Here is a 23,485-nt window from a genome sequence, read left to right on the forward strand (position 1 = left end):
TCCTCTGCCGGCATCAGCACCTGCTCCTCAGCCAGCAACAGCACCTGCTCCTCGGCCGGCATCAGCACCTGCTCCTCTGCCAGCATTCGCACCTGCATCAGTGCTTGCTTCGGCTGCTGCCCATGCATCTTCGTCTGCTGCTGCCAAGCCCGCTCCAACACCTCCTCCTCCACGACAGCCACGGATGTGGCCTCTGCGGGGCTGGCTGCCAAGACTTCTGCTGCAGCGGCGTTCCACCCGCCGCCGCCACCTGTCATGTCCTCAGTGGATTCGGGGACACAGGACTTGGCGACCCTTCACCAGGTCCTCCCTCCTCCCTCCCTTCACTTTTGGACTGTCTCGTTGTGGGGGTTTAGGGGGGTTTCTGTATATTAGTTTTTTGGGGCACAGGACTTAATTTGGACAGATCTATTCAACTAGATCCGTCCAAATTAAGTCAATGAGCCTTAACTGATGAAAACTACTCGGATGAGAGTAGTCATCTAAGACAAACTCTACAGTCAAATGATCATTTAAATGCCCATAATAATAACCTGGATGAATGAGATATAAAAAAAACACATTCTATAAAAGTCGTATTTTATTACTGTATTTTAAAATTTGTAAAATACAACATACATCCCCAAAAATGCTGTAATTAAATGTATAAATAACAAGGGACAGAAGTATTGGCCTTCAGTCTAATCAATAAAAGATAAATATCCAGTGTACTTCAGAGTTGCTCTGCATATATTACAAATGAAGTCAACAAGTTAATATTTTTCAGACATAATTTCACCCTGTTGACACGATGGATGCCAAGGTTCTAACTAATTACCCTCTAACATGAGAAGGAGTTTATGCACACGAAGGAATGCATTTGTTCTTTTGTGGTGTACAAAATAATGTGTCCATCAACAAATGTTAACAATAGAATCAAATTGTTCATGTGTCCAGACTTTTGTTTTCAGGGATGGCACCTATTTCTTAACGGGTGGCACCCATAAAACAGTCGGTCTAGGTCAGGAGCAGCTGTAGCGACCATAGTAGTTTACCACGGTTATTACGAGTGTGGAGTGAATGTTCTTATAAGACAATTGCTGATATTAAACAATATAGAAAAGCATTGACTTACATCCATTACAGTATGTTAGATAACTTGCAAAGGTTGGCGCAAAATCTAAATACAGTATGTCAAATTTATTTTTTAATAAAGTAAAATTGTATCATTCATAAACCTTTATTTAAATGTAAGTATATTATGTTCTCATTCAAATTCATTCTTTACATTGCTTGCAAAATAATAATTTAAAATATTACACAGTGTGCCTTTAAGAGTATTTGCACAACAAATAAATTACCTAGACTGATTAGAAAAATAATTATGGTGGAATAACACAGGATGGTGGGACTGAAATAACGTTGAAAACGGATGAAAGCATCCGATCTTGTGTTGGCAGGAAAACATTTTAAACATACTTGCGTAAAATACAAACCCCTTTTCCAAATGAGTTGGGAAAGTGTGTTAGATGTAAATATAAACGGAATACATCCATCCATCCATCCATCATCTTCCGCTTATCCGAGGTCGGGTCGCGGGGGCAGCAGCCTAAGCAGGGAAGCCCAGACTTCCCTATCTCCAGCCACTTCGTCTAGCTCTTCCCGGGGGATCCCGAGGCGTTCCCAGGCCAGCCGGGAGACATAGTCTTCCCAACGTGTCCTGGGTCTTCCCCGAGGCCTCCTACCAGCTGGACGTGCCCTAAACACATCCCTAGGGAGGCGTTCGGGTGGCATCCTGACCAGATGCCCGAACCACCTCATCTGGCTCCTCTCGATGTGGAGGAGCAGCGGCTTTACGTTGAGCTCCTCCCGGATGGCAGAGCTTCTCACCCTATCTCTAAGGGAGAGCCCCGCCACCCGGCGGAGGAAACTCATTTCGGCCGCTTGTACCCGTGATCTTATCCTTTCGGTCATGACCCAAAGCTCATGACCATAGGTGAGGATGGGAACGTAGATCGACCGGTAAATTGAGAGCTTTGCCTTCCGGCTCAGCTCCTTCTTCACCACAACGGATCGATACAACGTCCGCATTACTGAAGACGCCGCACCGATCCGCCTGTCGATCTCACGATCCACTCTTCCCCCACTCGTGAACAAGACTCCTAGGTACTTGAACTCCTCCACTTGGGGCAGGGTCTCCTCCCCAACCCGGAGATGGCACTCCACCCTTTTCCGGGCGAGAACCATGGACTCGGACTTGGAGGTGCTGATTCTCATTCCGGTCGCTTCACACTCGGCTGCGAACCGATCCAGTGAGAGCTGAAGATCCCGGCCAGATGAAGCCATCAGGACTACATCATCTGCAAAAAGCAGAGACCTAATCCCGTGGCCACCAAACCGGAACCCCTCAACGCCTTGGCTGCGCCTAGAAATTCTGTCCATAAAAGTTATGAACAGAATCGGTGACAAAGGACAGCCTTGGCGGAGTCCAACCTTCACTGGAAACGTGTCCGACTTACTGCCAGCAATGCGGACCAAGCTCCGGCACTGATCATACAGGGAGCGGACTGCCACAATAAGACATTCCGATACCCCATACTCTCTGAGCACTCCCCACAGGACTTCCCGAGGGACACGGTCGAATGCCTTCTCCAAGTCCACAAAGCACATGTAGACTGGTTGGGCAAACTCCCATGCACCCTCAAGAACCCTGCCGAGAGTATAGAGCTGGTCCACAGTTCCACGACCAGGACGAAAACCACACTGTTCCTCCTGAATCCGAGGTTCGACTATCCGGCGAAGCCTCCTCTCCAGTACACCTGAATAAACCTTACCGGGAAGGCTGAGGAGTGTGATCCCACGATAGTTGGAACACACCCTCCGGTCCCCCTTCTTAAAGAGAGGGACCACCACCCCGGTCTGCCAATCCAGAGGTACCGCCCCCGATGTCCACGCGATGCTGCAGAGTCTTGTCAACCAAGACAGCCCTACAGCATCCAGAGCCTTAAGGAACTCCGGGCGGATCTCATCCACCCCCGGGGCCTTGCCGCCGAGGAGCTTTTTAACTACCTCAGCGACCTCAGCCCCAGAAATAGGAGAGTCCACTACAGATTCCCCAGGCACCGCTTCCTCAAAGAAAGACGTGTTGGTGGGATTGAGGAGGTCTTCGAAGTATTCCCTCCACCGATCCACAACATCCGCAGTCGAGGTCAGCAGAACACCATCCGCACCATACACGGTGTTGATAGTGCACTGCTTCCCCTTCCTGAGGCGCCGTATGGTGGTCCAGAATCGCTTCGAAGCCGTCCGGAAGTCGTTTTCCATGGCTTCCCCGAACTCTTCCCATGTCCGAGTTTTTGCCTCCGCGACCGCTAAAGCTGCACACCGCTTGGCCCGTCGGTACCCGTCCACTGCCTCCGGAGTCCTATGAGCCAAAAGAACCCGATAGGACTCCTTCTTCAGCTTGACGGCATCCCTCACTGCTGGTGTCCACCAACGGGTTCTGGGATTACCGCCACGACAGGCACCAACAACCTTGCGGCCACAGCTCCAATCAGCCGCCTCGACAATAGAGGTTCGGAACATGGTCCACTCGGACTCAATGTCCCGCACCTCCCTCGTGACATGTTCAAAGTTCTCCCGGAGGTGTGAATTGAAACTCTCTCTGACAGGAGACTCTGCCAGACGTTCCCAGCAGACCCTCACAATGCGTTTGGGCCTGCCAGGTCTGTCCGGCATCCTCCCCCACCATCGCAGCCAACTCACCACCAGGTGGTGATCGGTAGAAAGCTCCGCCCCTCTCTTCACCCGAGTGTCCAAAACATAAGGCCGCAAATCCGATGACACAACTACAAAGTCGATCATGGAACCGCGGCCTAGGGTGTCCTGGTGCCAAGTGCACATATGGACACCCTTGTGTTTGAACATGGTGTTTGTTATCGACAAACTGTGACGAGCACAAAAGTCCAATAACAAAACACCACTCGGGTTTAGATCCGGGCGACCATTCTTCCCAATCACGCCTCTCCAGGTTTCACTGTCGTTGCCAACATGAGCGTTGAAGTCTCCCAGTAGGACAAGGGAATCACCCGGAGGAGCACTTTCCAGTACTCCCTCGAGTGTACCCAAAAAGGGTGGGTATTCTGAACTGCTGTTTGGTGCGTAAGCACAAACAACAGTCAGGACCCGTCCCACCACCCGAAGGCGAAGGGAAGCTACCCTCTCGTCCACTGGGTTGAACTCAAACGTACAGGCTTTGAGCCGGGGGGCAACCAGAATTGCCACCCCAGCCCGTCGCCTCTCACTGCCGGCAACGCCAGAGTGGAAGAGGGTCCAGTCCCTCTCGAGAGAACTGGTTCCAGAGCCCTTGCTGTGCGTCGAGGTGAGTCCGACTATATCCAGCCGGAACTTCTCTACCTCGCGCACTAGCTCAGGCTCCTTCCCCCCCAGTGAGGTGACGTTCCACGTCCCAAGAGCTAGCTTCTGTAGCCGAGGATCGGACCGCCAAGTGCCCTGCCTTCGGCTGCCGCCCAGCTCACAATGCACCCGACCTCTATGGCCCCTCCTATGAGTGGTGAGCCCATTGGAGGGATGACCCACGTTGCCTCTTCGGGCTGTGCCCGGCCGGGCCCCATGGGAACAGGCCCGACCACCAGGCGCTCGCCATCGTGCCCCAACTCCGGGCCTGGCTCCAGAGCGGGGCCCCGGTGACCCACGTCCGGGCGAGGGAAATCTGGGTTCATTTCGTTGTAATTCCATAGAAGTCTTTGAGCTGCTCTTTGTCTGATCGCTCACCTAGGACCTGTTTGTCTTGGGAGACCCTACCAGGGGGCATGAAAACCCCCAGACAACATAGCTCCTAGGATCCTAGGATCATTGGGACAACGGAATACAATGATTTGCAAATCCTTTTGAACCCACATTCAACTGAATGCACCGCAAAGACAAGATATTTTGATGTTTTTTATTTTTTTGCAAATAATAATTAACTTAGAAATTCATGGCTGCAACACTTGCCAAAGTAGTTGGGAAAGGGCATGTTCACCACTTTGTTACATCACCTTTTCTTTTAACAACAGTCAATAAACGTTTGGGAACTGAGGAAACCAATTGTTGAAGCTTTGAAAGTGGAATTATTTCCCATTCTGGTTTTATGTAGAGCTTCAGTCGTTCAACACTCCGGGGTCTTCGCTGTCGTATTTTACGCTTCATCATTCGCCACTCATTTTCGAATGGAGACACGTCTGGACTGCAGGTGGGCCAGGAAAGTATCCGCACTCTTTTTTTACAAAACCACGCTGTTAACACGTGCTGAATGTGGCTTGGCATTGTCTTGCTGAAATAAGCAAGGGCATCCATAAAAAAGATGGCGCTTAGATGGTAGCATATGTTGTTCCAAAACTTGTATGTACCTTTCAGCATTAATGGGGCCTTCACAAATGTGTAAGTTCCCCATGCCTTGGGGACTAATGCACCCCCATACCATCACAGATGCTGGCTTTTGAACTTTGCGTCGATAACAGTCTGGATGGTTTTCTCCCCCTTTGGTCCGAATATTTCCAAAAACAATTTGAAATCTGGACTCGTCAGACCACAGAACACTTTTCCACAATTCTTAATTAATCTCGGGCCCAGAGAAGCCGGGGGCGTTTCAGGATGTTGTTGATGAATGGCTTTCGGTTTGCATAGTAGAGCTTTAACTTGCACTTACAGAAGAAGTGACGTGAGTTATATTTATATAGTGCTTTTTCTCTAGTGACTCAAAGCACTTTACATAGTGAAACCCAATATCTAATTTTTACATTCAAACCAGTGTGGGTGGCACTGGGAGCTGATGGGTAAAGTGTCTTGCCTAAGGACACAACGGCAGTGACTAGGATAGCGGAAGCGGGGATCGACCCTGTAATCCTCAAGTTGCAGATAGGCTCCAGCACCCCCTGCGACCCCGAAAGGGACAAGCGGTAGGAAATGGATGGATATCCGGATGTAACTATTCACAGCATTTGCTCCGTACTTTGTTGAAGCACCTTTGGCAGCAATTACAAGCTTGGCACAACCATCTTTTGGCAGTTTGTTTGCCCATTCCTCTTTAAAGTACCTCTAAAGCTCCACCAAGTTGGATGGCAAGTGTTGGTTTTCATCCAGGATGTCTGTTCTTATGGATATCCATATTGAACCACAAAAGATCGCTGAAGAAGAAAATATGAAAAGTTATTGCAATATAGATCAAATTAGAGAAAGATATAGATATAGACAAGTAATAATTGACCAAAAATGGTCAATTATCATTTTCAACATCAAAAGCTTGTATGCAAGCTACAACAACATGAAGCATTTTTTAGACTAATTCAACGAACCCTTCAGAGTGATCGCAATATCAGAAACATGGATCAATAAAAAAAGGAATAGATTTTGTTCAAGAATGATGTAAACTAAACTACATCCCACTAACCATTAAAATATATCATTAAAACGCAAAACCCTATTGATCAGCTGTATATATAGAGCAACTCAGTCAAGTATTAAAATGTTTGCAGACTGGATCAAGGCAAATTTTACTGACCTTGTGAACACTAATAAGGACCATAAAATCACAAGCTCAAGCAGAATCACAGGAGACAGTGGGGCGCTCATTGATATTATTTTTACTAATGATTTTGATATTAAAACTACAAGTCCTGTCCTAACTTTCTTGTCTCTTTTGCACTGCTCTTTAAAATCTAAACAATAGAATTGATCAACTGGTCTCTCAAAGAAATGGACAAGATTTCGAGTTTGGAGCAACCTGTCTGGAGGACAAGGCAGACTGTTGGCGACCCTTTGAGTTGAGGATGTTGAAGTTATCTACCTATTCGGAATCATAATAAAAGGACATCTGCTAATTGGAGTAAGCGGTGCCCTGGTGTATCCACAAATTGAAAGATGCTGGCAGTTACCAATAGTTCGCCACAAATAATTGGAAGATGTGAGCATAACTGTGAGCAGGCCGATGTTTGCCATTGTGGACTATATTGCAAACTTGGTGACATCTGGAGACACGGTCTGCTCTGATGGTGATGTATGATGAATTTGAGTACCAGAAATTTACAATTAGAGTGAAAACTATAAATATGTTTTTGTTTGCTCAAACCCAAACACTCTGATCTGGATTGTTTTTCCTGACTGCGAGCGACGTGGAGGTTGCTGCTTTGAGACTCTCCCAGAGGAGAGTGCAGCGAATATCCAACAAACTCCTTCCCTGTGTCTCATGGACATACACCTGTTGTTTGTTGACTTTTTTTTCGAAAGACCAATATCACAATTGCGAGAGCATCAAGGTCTTGTAATAGAGACATACTGCAGCAATATACACATATGTATCCACAAATAATACACGCCAAACACACACACATACCCCACTCAGTATTCCGCCAACGAGGCTTCACCCCATGTGGTATGACGGAAAAACGGAGCAGAGCCCTTTTTTTTTGCATTTTCTCACCAAATACTACTATTGTAAATACGTATGTGCAAGTAGTCCGTGTAAAAAACAAAAACAATAATGCTGCAAAGCTTTAAAAAAAATAATACAATGGCATGTTGAACATCCATCATTGTATGTCAATGAATGAAATGAAGTCATGTTAAATTGTTTGTGAATAACTTTCAGATGACTGTCAATGTAAGTGCAATTTATTCTATCACATAATTATTTTTCTATTTATTCGCATAAGGCAAGAGAAAACAAATTGCTCCAATTTACTGCTACTTCAAGCGAAGCAGTTTTACACTAAAAAGGTCAGCAATGCTTGTGTGGGTAAAGTCGGTTCCTGAGAGTGTCGTAGCAAAAACAAAACCGAGAACTGAGTACTGTGCTGCAAGACTTCCTGGACTACAAGCCTCATCAAAGAGGAAGGCAGATGCTACTTTGTCAAAGGCCCAGCTGAGCGATGCATTCTTTTTCGCACCCATTGCAGCCTTGTTGCGGCTTACAAACTATCTCTTTTTGCCCTTATTTGGAAATGGCAGCTTCTTCACTAGCAACTCCAGTGACCTCGACTGAAAGGCTTTGGACAAGATGCCATATATAAAGGGGGTTGGGGGGTAAGACAACTTCCTTTTTTTGGAGCTATGGCTGGCCATGAGAATTTCACTTCCTTTCTTTACAAACGACATCTTAAGTTTGTGTTTGATAGTAAACGTCCTGCTTGCACTTTGGAGGTGTATGTAAGTGTGTGTGTGTGTGTGTGTGTGTGTGCGGGGGGGGGAATTTAAACTGGCTGCCGGCTCAGATAAGTTCTATCAGAACAAGCAGCAAGCTCTAAGGGTGGCCTTTTTTTTTTTTTAACACGGGAGTCAGGATCACTTCCTGGCTGAGAAGATGTTTTACTTGCAGCAGGAGAACATCTACTTTACTTCAAACAGGTAGCATTGTTTCCCTCTTTGTACGTGTTGGTTTCCCACATGTAACCTTAATGTGAGAAACTGCATTAGCTCCCAAGTAGAAGAAGGCCTCTTCATGTGACTTCACACACACACACACACACACACACACACACACACACACACACACACACACACACACACACACACACACACACACACACACACACCTATATAGCTGTGAACTGATCTGAGTGAGTCTAGGAAAGAAAAATCCCCCTATGACTACAACTTTTTCCTCAGTTGGGGTCTTTTGAATTTTACACAAATGGAAAATAATAAGTTTAACTTCTCATTCAGAGGTGCCTTAAGTAGGGCACAAGTTGTTTGCAACAAAAGTAATTCATATTCACACTGAGCTCTTTCATGCTTACCAGTAATTGATGGCATGTTTGAAAGGCTACCGAGTTTGCCATCTTTTGAACATGACAATATGCACTACCTTAACTATTACCTCCAATAATTATTACTTGGGGCAGCACGGTGGAACAGGGATTATTGCGTATAACTCACAATAAGAAGGTCCTGGGTTCGATCCCCAGGCTCAGGTCATTCTGTGTGGAGTTTGCATGTTCTCCCCGTGACTGCGTGAGTTTCCTCCAGGTGCTCTGGATTCCTCCCACCTCCAAAGACATGCATCTGGGGATAGGATGATTGGCAACACTAAATAGGCCCTAAGAAGATTATGTGCCTCCAAAAAGGGGGAGGTCAGCGGGGACTGCGGAAAATGACATCACACTCAGAGGGCATGGCCTAAACCAGAAACAGGAAGTATATGTCATATCCATCCGCTTTTTTAATTTGGTAGTTTCTACTAATAAACCCGCCATCTTAGTTGTAGGCGATACGTCATCATGATATATGATTCTTACAGGCAGAAAGGAGTATTACAACTTGAAGTTTTTTAAGCTGTAAGCCATTTTAGTTGTCGTACATACACATGCTATACTGTTTTTAAGCCTTTAATCCACCCTATTAAATGTATAATTTAATATGATCACAGTGATTTATCATTTTTTAAATTCATTTTATTATTTTTAGTTCAGGTATGGAGTGGATCATTCACATCACATCAGCTGCTCAGTGGCCTTGTTGTTAGAGTGTCTGCCCTGAGATCGGTAGGTCATGAGTTCAATCCCGGACTATAAAAATGGGACCCATTACCTCCCTGCTTGGCACTCAGCATCAAGGGTTGGAATTGGTAGTTAAATTACCGAATAATTCCCGGGCCCCGCCACCACTGCTGCTCACTGCTTCCCTGTCGGAGAGGATAATTTCACTGCACCGAGTGTGTGTGTGACAATTATTGACACTTTAACTTTAACTTTTACTTTATTTCAAGCTATTTACAAAAGTTTATTTCTATGCCAAGCTAAACCCATATATTATCTTATTGTAGCTGTCTTGTACTACCAATTCTGCTTTTGTAACGGATTTTAATTATGATAAGTCAATATAACTTAAATAAAAGGTTATATACTATTTTTTGTCATTTTAAAAGTATTGTCGACTTTTTGTCCTTAATAAAAGTTTCTAAAGTATCTTCCTTATTGTAATTAGTGTATTTACGCCACTATTTCAAGACATTTTAGATTATTTTCATGCCATGCCAAACCCATATATTATCTTATTTTAGTTGTCTTGTAGGCTGCTTTTGTAACGGATATGAGTTGTAATAGATATGTATAACTTAATATAACTTAGATAAAAGTTAATTTAGTTTTGTTTTTTTCCTAAATTAGTCATGTTTAACTTTTGTCTTAAATAAACCTTAAAAAAAACTATTTTAATAGCATAATTTAGGCTGTATTAGGCTGTTTTTATCTTAAATAAACATTAATTATTTTCACTCTTATTAAAACTGGATGGATTCTTTGTATCTTAAATAAAAGTGCATTTACTATGTCCTAAACAAAAGTCTCTAGACGTTTTTCTTTCTTATAAAGTATTATAATGTTGTTTTGTCTTAGAATTCAATGAGCTTTTTTTCTATTTGAAAATAATATTTCTGTTATCCATCCATCCCATCCATTTTCTACCACTTGTCCCTTTCAGGGTTGGAGGGGTGGTGTTTTCTTGTGTCTTAAATAAAAATGAATGAAACACTTGTCATTTTAATATTATAATTTTGTATACTTTTGTCTTTAAAAAGTTTTAAAATGTGTATCTGTAAGACTAATTTAACTATTTTAACATCATGTCTATTTTTAGTCAATTTAACTCTAAAGTAACACGATATTTTTAAAGTTACACATTAGCTAAAAGACTAATGAAACCATATACACACTATCTGTATTGGTCTGCAACTAGCTATACGACTAATTAGTTATTTTTAACCCTATACTATCAGCTATAAAATTTAAACATTATATGTATATCTCTACTATTAGCCATTAACTTTAATGATATAGGCTCCAGCGCCCCCCGTAACCCCGAAGGGGACAACCGATAGAAAATGGATGGATGGATTGACATCTAGTCACAGAATATGCATAAATACTTATAAATACTTAAATTTGGTTGGTGTATCTTGTTCAAAGTTGAATCAAAGTCTCAGCTCTCATCTCTTCTCCTCAACTATCTGGGGCCCATCAGGAAAACCCACACCACTAGAACAGTCCCCACTTATCAGTCTCTCCCCCACCTAACCCCCTCATACGTGCACACACACACATTCACGCACGCAAGCACACAAATAAGCACAAGGCCTCCACCCATTGTTTAAACAAATAAAAATGTCTACTTTTTTTTTTTCATTATACCCTAATTCTAGTCTAATGCACATTATTTTGAGTATAAACAATTACTCAAGATAGTATTGGATGTTTCCACCTTTAAATAATCCCCAACATCCAATCCTAAAAAACAAATTCCATTGTGTCATTTACTGGGGCTTAATCGATTCCTTCTCAGAAAAAGTACTTTATCCCTTTACTATTTTGCTTTATTTCCCTTGATATAAGATGACTTAACTTGATGTTATGTTTAATTACATCAGTAATGTCGAAACCACATAGTTTTTTTTAATAATAATTCAACATTATTTTTAATTGTCTGTCATTACACTGTAGGAATATTGGTATTTTTCCTCTATTTCTATCTATTGTTTACATGTTTAGTTTACATGTCATGAATTCAAGCTGCATTAGAAGTGTATTCAGGCTGGATTTCAGGGTTTATTTCGGCTGATTAAATAAAGGTTTATGAGCTCATTTTTAATAGCATTATATCTTACTAATTACATGTTTATGAACTACATTCCTTATTTTAAAAGTATAATTTTGTATAGTATTGTCTTAAATGACTATTGTTCTTATTTTAATAGCATTGTATTGCCTTCTAGTTCTTTATTTACTTGAAATACAACAGTTTGATTTAAATTTCGTATTCCCTTTTTCTTAAAGTAGTATTTAATTCATATTTCTTTAGCTGCTCTACTTAAAATTGTTAATTGGATTGTGTTAATAGATATATCTCTCCATGGAAAGCCCAATGTGTTTTTCATCAATGAATTTATTTTCCTATCCCTTATTCCCCAAAAGGCAATGCACACACTTAAAAAAGGAGCTTTTATTATCCTTTGGTATTTTAGCTGTATGTTAAGCTCATTGTCCCGTTACAAGGTGACCTATAACTCACCTGTCTTAAATAATGCCATTTACTATCCTCATAAATACATAAGATCCAATAGTGTCCTTGACAATATCCATCCATCCATTTTCTACCGCTTGTCCCTTTTGGGGTAGCGGGGGGTAATGGAGACTATCTCAGCTGCATTTAGGGGGAAGGCGGTGTACACCCTGGACAAGTCGCCACCTCATCACAGGGCCAATACAGATAGACAGACAACATTCACACTCACATTCGCACACTAGGGCCAATTTAGTTGTGCCAATCAACCTATGCCCAGGTGCATGTATTTCAGTGACGTGCGGTGAGGTTCATGGCTGGTGAGGCACTGACTTCATCACAGTCAGATTTATAAACATATGAACCCAATAGAGTATCTTATTCACCATTTGATTGGCAGCAGTTATCAGGCTATGTTTAAAAGCTCATACCAGCATTCTTCCCTGCTTGGCACTCAGCATCAAGGGTTGGAATTGGGGGTTAAATCACCAAAAATGATTCCCGTCCGCTACTGCTCACTGCTCCCCTCACCTCCCAGGGTGTGAACAAGGGGATGGGTCAAATGCAGAGGACACATTTCATCACACCTAGTGTGTGTGTGACAATCATTGGTACTTTAACTTAATGTAGCAGGTACTTTAGCTAGTATAGTAGAAGTTCTCAATATTTGGACAAATCAGAAGTCTAGATTACAACTCGGAGAGAGTTGGACAGACACAATTAAATACTTTAATTGATACCGGTTGTTATTTAAACATGTACAGGTCAACAATTAGTGGACAGACATTAATAGGTATGGCCATTCAAAACAAAAGAAAAAAACAGAAAGGAATTTCAACAAACACTGTTGGTTTAGTTCAGGTAATTCATGAAAAGTAATAGCAAAAGTTCTTCAAGTTTATAGGAGCCATATGAGACTGATCGCAGTCCATATGTGCATTCGCAGTTCATACAGCCACACAGGTTGGCGTTGTGGATATGGCAGTTTGTAGTAAAAGTTCAGTTTATGGGCAGGTCGTACTGTAGCATAAAAAATGCAGATGGCCTTAAAACGCCACAATACTCAGTCACCATATTTAAGTACCCAAAATAAAGACTCGACATAAATATAAATTCAATCGGATCAGAAACATTGGAGGAAACGGGATTAAAACCCGATGCTAACCGCCCATAGAAAATAGATGTGTACGGCTTGTAGCTACTACTAGCAATAAAATTTACTTACCAACTCGGCTTCATATCTCAACATCGACAAACTCTTTCGTCGCAACTCGGCCCTGATGGTTTACAATTAGTTGTAAAATGTTGGACGGTTGTTTTTACGATATGCGGGCAAACGACAACTTTAAAACACACCGGCTTCAGATGTCCCCAGGCCTAGCTGAGTAGTGCAAGAATGATCTCTGGGATCACTAGCGTCCTCTACCACCAGGAGGCCGGAGAACAGGTGCCTCACACAGAGCGTTTTCGCACCCGAGCCCAGCACAAGAAATACGTTACACACATACAGTTGTTCACAAAATACAATGTACATTTTATACCTCAGCTAACTAAACTATGGAAATGTATAATATAATTCATATAGCAATACGGTCTCACTGCACAGCACAGCAGCCAGCAGTTAGCCAAGTCATTGCGCAATCCACGGGGATGCTCAGCTGGCTGTGACTCACCGCAAGTCTCTGCTCAGTATTTGAACGGAAAATGTGAAAATTCAGCGATCTTGAATAAAAATAATGTAAAACTGATGAAGTTAAATGGAAAATAACTTTGGTACATATAAAAAATTTAATATATTTTTTTTCTTTTTACATTTTTTTACTTTCCATAATGAGGCGTGGCCTCACCTGCCTACCCTGACTGCATGTCACTGATGTCTTTGGAGGTGGGAGGAAGCTGGAGTACCCGGAGGGAACCCACGCAGTCACGGGGAGAACATGCAAACTCCACACAGAAAGATCCCGAGCCCGGGACTGAACTAAGCACTACCCAGGACCTTCGTATTGAGAGGCACATGCACTAACCCCTGGACCACCGTGCTGCCCTTTGACGATATAATTTGGTTAATTACATCGGGAATCTACAACTATTCAGTGTGGTAAAGGTTCTTCTTCTAAATAATTCTACAAATAATTCTATAATCATTTAAACAGCTAAATGTTATTGTGACATTCAACTACAAAAGCATTTACATTTGTAACTAACATAGCCTCACTTTCCCCTAAATGCTAACATTTTTCCTTCATACGTTCATTCAAAATTCATCAGAACTCACTTAAAAGCATAACTGACTAGTTAGGGACACCTTATTTATCACACATAGCTAAAATATGTTTTTATATAAATTACTTCTTTTGTTGATTTATACTATCAGTGTAGTCAGGGTTAGAGTAATATTGTATCATGATCTGTCACATAATATCACTTCTTGTTTTGAGTTTTTTGGTGTTTTCCTGTGTTTTGGGTCTTGGTTCTAGCGCTCCGAATGTGGCTGTTTTTTGGGTTTTGCTTGGGTGTTCCTGCAGGCAGCTTCATTCCTGCTTCTGAGCATCTGCTCAGCGCAAACATTTAATTTTATTATTACGACAATCACATGCACCTGGGGATAGGTTGATTGGCAACACTAAATTGGCCCTAGTGTGTGAATGTGAGTGTGAATGTTGTCTGTCTATCTGTGTTGGCCCTGCGATGAGGTGGCGACTTGTCCAGGGTGTACCCTGCCTTCCGCCCGATTGTAGCTGAGATAGGCGCCAGCGCCCCCCGCGACCCCGAAAGGGAATAAGCGGTAGAAAATGGATGGATGGATTATTACGACAATCTACAAACCCTGTTTCCATATGAGTTGGGAAATTGTGTTAGATATAAATATAAACGGAATACAATGATTTGCAAATCATTTCCAACCCATATTCAGTTGAATATGCTACAAAGACAACATATTTGATGTTAAAGCTGATAAACTTTTTTTTTTGGCAAATAATCATTAACTTTAGAATTTGATGCCAGCAACGCGTGACAAAGACGTTGGGAAAGGTGGCAATAAATACTGATAAAGTTGAGGAATGCTCACCAAACACTTATTTGGAATCTCACACAGGTGTGCAGGCTAATTGGGAACAGGTGGGTGCCATGATTGGGTATAAAAACCGCTTCCATGAAATGCTAAGTAATTCACAAACAAGGATGGGGCGAGGGTCACCAATTCGTAAGCAAATATTCGAACAGTTTTAGAACAACATTTCTCAACGAGCTATTGTAAGGAATTTAGGGATTTTACTATCCACGGTCCGTAAAATCATCAAAAGGTTCAGAGAATCTGGAGTACCTCACAAAAACCGACATCAGCGTGTAAAGGATATCACCACATGGGCTCAGGAACACTTCATAAAACCACTGTCAGTAACTACAGTTGGTTGCTACATCTGTAAGTGCAAGTTAAAACTCTACTAAACAAAGCGAAAGCCATTTATCAACAACACACAGGAATGCCGGCTTCTCTGGGCCCGAGCTCATCTAAGATGCAAAGTGGAAAAGTGTTCTGTGGTTTGACGAGTCCACATTTCAAATTAGATTTTGAAACTGTGGACGTGGTGTCCTCTGCAACAAAGAGGAAAATAACCATCCGGATTATTATAGGCGCAAAGTTCAAAAGCCAGCATCCTTGATGGTATGGGGGTGCATTGGTGCCCAAGGCATGGGTATTTTACACATCTTGGAAGGCCCAATAATGCTTAATGGTCCATACAGGTTTCGCAGCAACATATGTTGTCATCCAAGGAACTTTATCATGGACGCCCCTGCTTATTTTAGCAAGACAGGTGTTACAACAGCGTGGCTTTTATAAAAAAAAAAAAAAAGAGTGCGGGTACTTTCCTGGCCTGCCTGCAGTTCAGACGTGTCTCCCATCGAAAATGTGTGGCGCATTATGAAGCGTAAAATACGACAACAAGACCCCGGACTGTTGAACAATTTATGCTGTACATCAAGCAAGAATGGTAAAGAATTCCACTTTCAAAGCTTCAACAATTAGTTTCCTCAGTTCCCAAACGTTTATTGAGTGTTGTTAAAAGAAAAGTAGATGATAAAAGTGGTGAACATGCCCTTTCCCAACTACTTTGGCACGTGTTGCAGCCATGAAATTCTAAGTTACTTATTTGCAAAAAAAAAAAAAAAGTCTATGAGTTTGAACATCAAATATCTTGTCCTTGTAGTGCATTTCATTGAATATGGGTTGAAAAGGATTTGCAAATCATTGTATTAAGTTTAAATTTACATCCAACACAATTTCCCAACTCATATGGAAACAGGGTTTGTAAGTTGAGGCTCTGTTGCAAACCTTTGCTTGACTTCATGAATGTCTATTCATGGGGATGCTTTTCCTGCCAACCTTCTCTGCGTTTAAGTCTCTGTCGCTGGGGAACTCCGTTCTGTAGTCAGTAGTTTCAGTCTGCATAGCCTCTCTTATGCCTTGGGACAACCCCATTTTTGCCTATTTTTGTTCCTTTGATTAAATATTTTTTTTTCAATTGCAAGCTACCTCCCTCGCGCCAAAATTCACCGTGATGCCATTTTATTTTAAAATAACTATCATTTAAGCTAACTTTTTTATCAATTACGCGCATTCTTAAATGCTAACCTTGTTTTCTTGGTCACACACCTTCATGCGCAACCTTAAATGCTAAACCTAACCCATTTTAATTTCATAAATTAATAATTTGAATCTTTGCTCATAACCCTAACCATTATTTCATTTCTAAAGTAGTGATTTGTATTTTTAAGCTGCTTTTAAAGCTGGGCAATCTGTCGTACGATACAATTCGACGATCTCTCACATTTGAACACTGTATGCCATTAAAAATAATGTTTAAAATTTTAAAAATATCATTACCAGTGATACTAAGCATGATTTTACAAATTGCACCGCGCAATTCTTTAAAATTGTACTAATTTATACTTTTGCATATATATGTATATATGCAAATTATGACATTACAAAAATTGAAATCATTTACAAATTGCACCGCGCAATTCTTTAAAATTGTACTAATTTATACTTTTGCATATATATGTATATATGCAAATTATGACATTACAAAAATTGAAATCATTTATGGGCTTCACGGTGGCAGAGGGGTTAGTGCGTCTGCCTCACAATACGAAGGTCCTGCAGTCCTGGGTTCAAATCCAGGCTCGGGATCTTTCTGTGTGGAGTTTGCATGTTCTCCCCGTGAATGCGTGGGTTCCCTCCGGGTACTCCGGCTTCCTCCCACTTCCAAAAGACATGCACCTGGGGATAGGTTGATTGGCAACAGTAAATTGGCCCTAGTGTGTGAATGTGAGTGTGAATGTTGTTTGTCTATCTGTGTTGGCCGCGACCCCGAAAGGGAATAAGCGGTAGAAAATGGATGGATGGATGGATGGAAATCATTTATACTTTTGCATAAATATATTTGCAAATTATGACATTACAATACGGCTTCACGGTGGCAGAGGGGTTAGTGCGTCTGCCTCACAATACGAAGGTCCTGAGTAGTCGTGGGTTCAATCCTGGGCTCGGGATCTTTCTGTGTGGAATTTGCATGTCCTCCCCGTGAATGCGAGAGTTCCCTCCGAGTACTCTGGCTTCCTCCCACCTCCAAAGACATGCACCTGGGGATAGGTTGATTGGCAACACTAAATTGGCCCTAGTGTTTGAATGTGAGTTTGAATGTCGTCTGTCTATCTGTGTTGGCCCTGCGATGAGGTGGCAACTTGTCCAGGGTGTACGCCACCTTCCGCCCGATTGTAGCTGAGATAGGCACCGCGAGCCCAAAGGGAATAAACTGTAGAAAATGGATGGATGGATGGACATTACAATACCTTTTATTATTTGCATTGTATTATTTAAAGACATATATAACACTGGTAGCAAACAAAACTAAGACTAGTGTGACATGGTTGTCTTGCTTCTTTCACTTCTTTTCAGACGTGGCAAATAGTGTAACTGTAAACACTTGATGTGCATCTTAAATTCACTCGCAAAATAAAACCTCAGAATTACAAGAGACACTCTTTGTATGGATTTTTCATAAAGGGTCTACCATTACACAAAACAGATTTAAGAATAAAATAATTTAATGAAAATAACAAAACTAAGTGCACAGCAAACAGCAACAGTCACTCTAATGTATTCGGTAGTTGTATGCATGCGATCAAGTATTCTCCATGGGTTTGGAGATGCATCTCTGTAAGTCAGAAGAGTGCAAAACATCAAAACATGTGCAAAATGTAATGTTGCATGCTTCAATAACACATCAAATCTTTAATTACAACTCTGCAGGATATTACTACTTTCTTGGATTCCTGTTAGTACTCAAGGCTTTACTAGTAAAACTTTGGAGTAATGTACTTCCTCTACAAGTACAAAAGCACAAAGACCTACACATACATACATACATATAAATGTATGTGTGTGTGTGTGTATATATATATATATATATATATATATATATATATACATATATATATATATATATAGGATAGGTTAGGTTAATAAAAAAGATTCAAATTACTACGTTATGAAATAAAAATCGGTTAAGGTGAGCATTTAAGGATGTGCATAAAAAAAGGTTAGCATTTAAGATGAGTGAGTTAGAAAAAGGTTAGGTTAAGTGTTAATGATTTTATTTGTTTTAGTACAAAAATTAAATATTGTTAAAAGAAAAACAACTTACAAAATGTTATGTTTGAGAAAGCATACAACGATGAGAACATTTAAAACTCATCGGTCCAAAAATACATTCAAAAATGTTAGCAATTAAGGAAGTTTACAGAGAAAGCGTACTCAAAAACAAGTTGATTACAAAAAAGACATTTCCAATTTATGAAAGGAAAAAAAAAATATGGTTAGCATTTAAAAAAAAGTTTACAATGTGTTGGGGTTAGCATAATTTATATAAACAAAGTAATATATTGCATTTAATAAATAAAATATAAAAACTATTAAAACATTTAATAAAACAAAGGTTGTGGTTAATGGATGTATTTATTTGAGTACATCATAAAAAAGATATAAGGCTGGAGTTATAGTTAGCATTTCCAACTTACGAAGGAAAAAGTGATATGGTCAGGATCATTTATTTAAACATAAGCAAAACAATGATCAACATTAAAAAGGTTAGGTGTTAGCGTTAGGGATTTTATTTTTTTTGGTAAAAGATATAAACTATTGAAAGAAAGATAATATGCAAGTTTAGAAATTTTTTTTTGCAAGAATGGGCAACATCTTTGCCAAGTGAAAAAAAAAATGTTTACACTTTCCATGTAAAGTAAATGGATTTTAGAAAAACAAAATGGCCCTTTTGAGAAATAAAACTTTCATTTAAGACAATAGGATACACACTTATACTTTTAAAATAAGGAGAATAGTTCATAAACTTTTAACTAGGAAGATATCATGCAATTAAAATAAGCTCATAAACCTCTCGGGGGCTTTCCGTGTGGAGTTGTTCTCCCCGTGACTGCGTGGGATCCCTCCGGGTACTCCGGCTTTCTCCCACTTCCAAAGACATGCACCTGGGGATAGGTTGATTGGCAACACTAAATTGGCCCTAGTGTGTGAATGTGACTGTGAATGTTGTCTGTCTATCTATGTTGGCCCTGTGATGAGGTGACGACTTGTCCAGGGTGTACCACGCCTTCCGGCCGAATGCAGGTGAGATAGGCCCCAGCACCCCAAGCGGTAGAAAATTGTTTCATTAACTTTTATTAAAGACACAAGTAAACAGAAATTGTATTTTCAAATAGAAAAATAACTCATGAACTTTTAAGACAAAACAGCTTGTATACATCATAATACTTTTTAAGAAAGACAAAAGTTTAGAAACTTTTATTGAAGATATAGTAAATACACTTTTATTTAAGATAAAATGTATGCAAAAAATATTTTTAATATGACAAAAACAATCAACTTTTATTAAAGATAAAAACAGCCTAAATACATATTTATACTTTTAAAATATGTTTAACAGTTCACTTTTATTTAAGACAAAAAGTAGACAATATTAATTTAAGAAAAAAATAGTAAATACACGTATATTTAAGTTATATTAAGTTACACATATCTATTACAACTCAAGTCCGTTACAAAAGCAGCCTTGGTACTACAAGACAACTAAAATTAGACAATATATGGGTTTGGTATGGCATAAAAATAAACTTTTGTAATTGGGTTAAAATGCTGTGAAAGAGTCGCCTAAATAAAGGACAATACTTTAGAAACTTTTATTTAAGACAAAAATTAGGCAATACGTATAAAATAAGAAGAAAAATAGTAAATATGTTGCGATCCGCTGCTCGGATCATCACAGATTGTTGTTTTGTTTCCATTTTTGTATCACTCTCCGTCGTTTGACTCCTTAGTTCCTGTTTAGTCTGTCACCATGTGACACATTATTTTCGCCTGCCCGTTGCTTTTGAAGCACACCTGTTTCTATTTTGATTACTGCCTTATATAAGCCTGCCCCTTTTCGTTGTTCTATCTCGGATCCTAATTTGCCTTCGTGCAACAGCGACAACTGGTATATATGTATATTCACGCTAGCTTACACGCTAGGCCTTTGTTTACTCCATGCTCTCATGTAAGTGTTTTGTTTTCCATTTTCGTGCCTTCATGCCTAGTGTTTGTGTTTCCGTTTGTTTTCCTAGCATCCATGCTAGCGCTTTGCGTTTGCCTTTTCTGTTTAGCTCCAGTGTTTTGTTTCTAGCCTATTTTATTACTTTAATAAATCTTTTATTTCTTACCTTTTGCTGTGTTCTTGCCCGACGCATCCGCGGAGGAACTAATCCGGCATCGTTATGCCACACAGTCTTCACAAAATAACCTTTATTTTAAGTTACATTAACTTATGCATATCTACTATAACTCAAATCCGCTACAAAAGCAGCATTGGTAGTACGAGACAACTTAACAAAGATAATATGTGAGTGAAGCTTGGCATAGAAATACACTTTTGGAAATGGGTTAAAATTCTGTGAAATATTGGCGTAAATACACTATTTACCTTAACTAAAAATAAGATTGAATTAAAGATTATAAATTACTGTAATCAAAATAATAATACATTTGATAGGGTGGATTAAAGCCTTAAAAACCGTATAACTGCTCTAAATATTACAACTAAAATGGCGGACAGTTTTAAAAAATACAACTACTTCCTGCCTGTAGGAATCATAAATAAAAAAGGCGTCTGGACTACAACCAAGATGACTGGTTTATTAGTAAAAACTACCAAATTAAAATGGAGGGCGGATATGATGTATACTTCCTGTTTCCAGTTTAGGCCATGCCCTATGAGTGTGACCTCATTCCCCGCTGACCCCCCTTTTTTGGAAGTATGTGGAAGCCACGCCCGCTTCCACTTCTCCAGGGTGTACCCCACCTTCTGCCCAAATGCAAAGAGAACCCATGCAATCATTGGGAGAACATGTAAACTCCATCCACTCCAGCCACTGTCGGAGACAGGGGTCGGGAACCTTTTTGGCTGAGAGAGCCATGAAAGCCACATATTTCAAAATGTATTTCCGTGAGAGCCATATAATATTTTTTTAATACTGAATACAACTAAATGTGTGCATTTTTAAGACCAACATGTTTAGAGTATAATAAGTCTCTTATTCTTTTTAATAAGATTGTTATTTTAAAGTTAACCAATAATAACTATAATTATTCTTACCATTAATGCGACATCTTGTACAGGTGCGATAGAAAACGGATGGTTGGATTAAAATGCATGAGAATGTTTTATAATGTGAATGTTATTTTTAACACTGTGGTTACCGGCGGAATTATTCATTACTTATCGTGTTAAGCAATGTCACCTAAGATTTATCTGAGAGCCAGATGCAGTCATCAAAAGAGCCGTAGGTTCCCTACCCTTGGTCTGGGGTGTACCCTGCTCAGCTCAGAAGGGCTCCAGGCCCCTCGCAGACCCGAAATGGACAAGTGATAGAAAAGGGATTGATGGATATGTTACACTAGTTAGCTTTGTCACCTATGACAGAAAGTTTTACGTGGTTTTGTTCAGACAGCATAGCATACACTGACCTACATTCAGTTTGCGCATCTTTAATGTACAAACTGTTACACACGCATGCGACCAATCCTATTCAGTGAATATTTTGACACATCTTTATTTAAATGTTTTTATTTGAGAGCTAAATTTATTGGAGAATCACTTGCAAGCAGTTTGTAATTTCCACGGTCTTATTTGAAAAATAAATTCAGATTTGCACACAAAAGCTGAAATAATTATATCAACCTTATGTTAATGTAGGTCAATATATTAGCTTTGTGTTATTAGTGACAAAGCAATTTAGTTGTGTAGATAATAATAAATAATTAATCATTTCTATTTTGACAATATTTCGAGGGACAGTAAAAAAAAAAAAAAGGTTGTAGGCCAAACGTGAATTCACAGAAACAATATTGTTTTGACTAACGTTGAGAATTGTTCATGATTGTAGTTTTAGTATGTTACAGCTGTAGAGATGCACTTCTAATCTTTTAGATTCTTCATTAAGCGGCACTAGAGTACAAATATTAGCGTCATCAGCTCGCAGTATAATGCAGAGGGATTTGCCGTGACTCCAAATTATGTATAAAAATATAGTGAATGAAATTTCATTAGTTCAAAGGTTTATTGTGTGGGCTGGGAGCCATTTTCATTTTGTATTGTCAGTATGAATATAGAATGAATTATTAAAGATATATACATTATTACATTTTATTACCCATAACACAAAGCTAAGATGTGAATGTTTTGTTCACGTAGCTTTGCATATGTTGACAACATTGGATTAGTTTTAAAATAAATGTACAAAAGGTTTCAAAGGGCTTTCAATTTTTTTTGTGTAAGTGTTGGACGTTAGGACACCCATTAATAATGTTACACTTGCTGACTGACAATTGTAATTCTGTCACGTGTAAAATGCTTAGCCTCTCAAACTCTTTTACCCTGAAAATCCCATCAAAATAGATAGCGACAGGAGATGTATTTTGGAAAGTTGTGGTTTTACTGGTTTTGTACGAAAATATCAGCAAACACTTTTAATTGGGTTGTAGAGTAAAAATTATTGGTAAAATGTGCGATAAAGACCAAAAACATTTTCAGTGCCATTTGTGAGCAAATGTTTGGGGGAGAGAGATGATAGAAGAGGTCTGTACTGTAAGAGCCTGCAGAAGACGTAAGAGCAGAAAAACTGTTAGACCTCTTCCTGTGGTTACATCACGTGTTCAGAGAGGGTTCAAAAGGAGACAACTTCTTCTTCTCCGTTCACTTTTCCAGCCGGCCAGCGGCACCTGAGAAAGCTGTCGGACGAAAAACACCAAGGTAAAGTATGATAAACAACCTTGTCGATGGATGCTAAAATATTGTGACAATTATATTCTAAAGCTATTTAAATGACTGGAATGTAG

The 23,485-nt window shown here is 40.2% G+C and overlaps 1 long non-coding RNA gene across 1 annotated transcript in view; it reads left to right on the forward strand.

Annotated features, from left to right (window-relative positions):
* The first annotated feature begins 21,330 nt into the window (after positions 1-21,330).
* The window catches only part of LOC133551495 (uncharacterized), a 2,824-nt gene continuing 669 nt past the window's right edge, over positions 21,331-23,485 (forward strand). Inside the window, exon 1 of the long non-coding RNA XR_009806517.1 lies at positions 21,331-23,399. This is a non-coding gene — a long non-coding RNA (uncharacterized LOC133551495). The remainder of the gene's footprint in view (positions 23,400-23,485) is intronic.

This window comes from Nerophis ophidion, linkage group LG04 (genome assembly GCF_033978795.1).
Source record: "Nerophis ophidion isolate RoL-2023_Sa linkage group LG04, RoL_Noph_v1.0, whole genome shotgun sequence".
NCBI classification, from domain to species: Eukaryota; Metazoa; Chordata; class Actinopteri; order Syngnathiformes; family Syngnathidae; genus Nerophis; species Nerophis ophidion.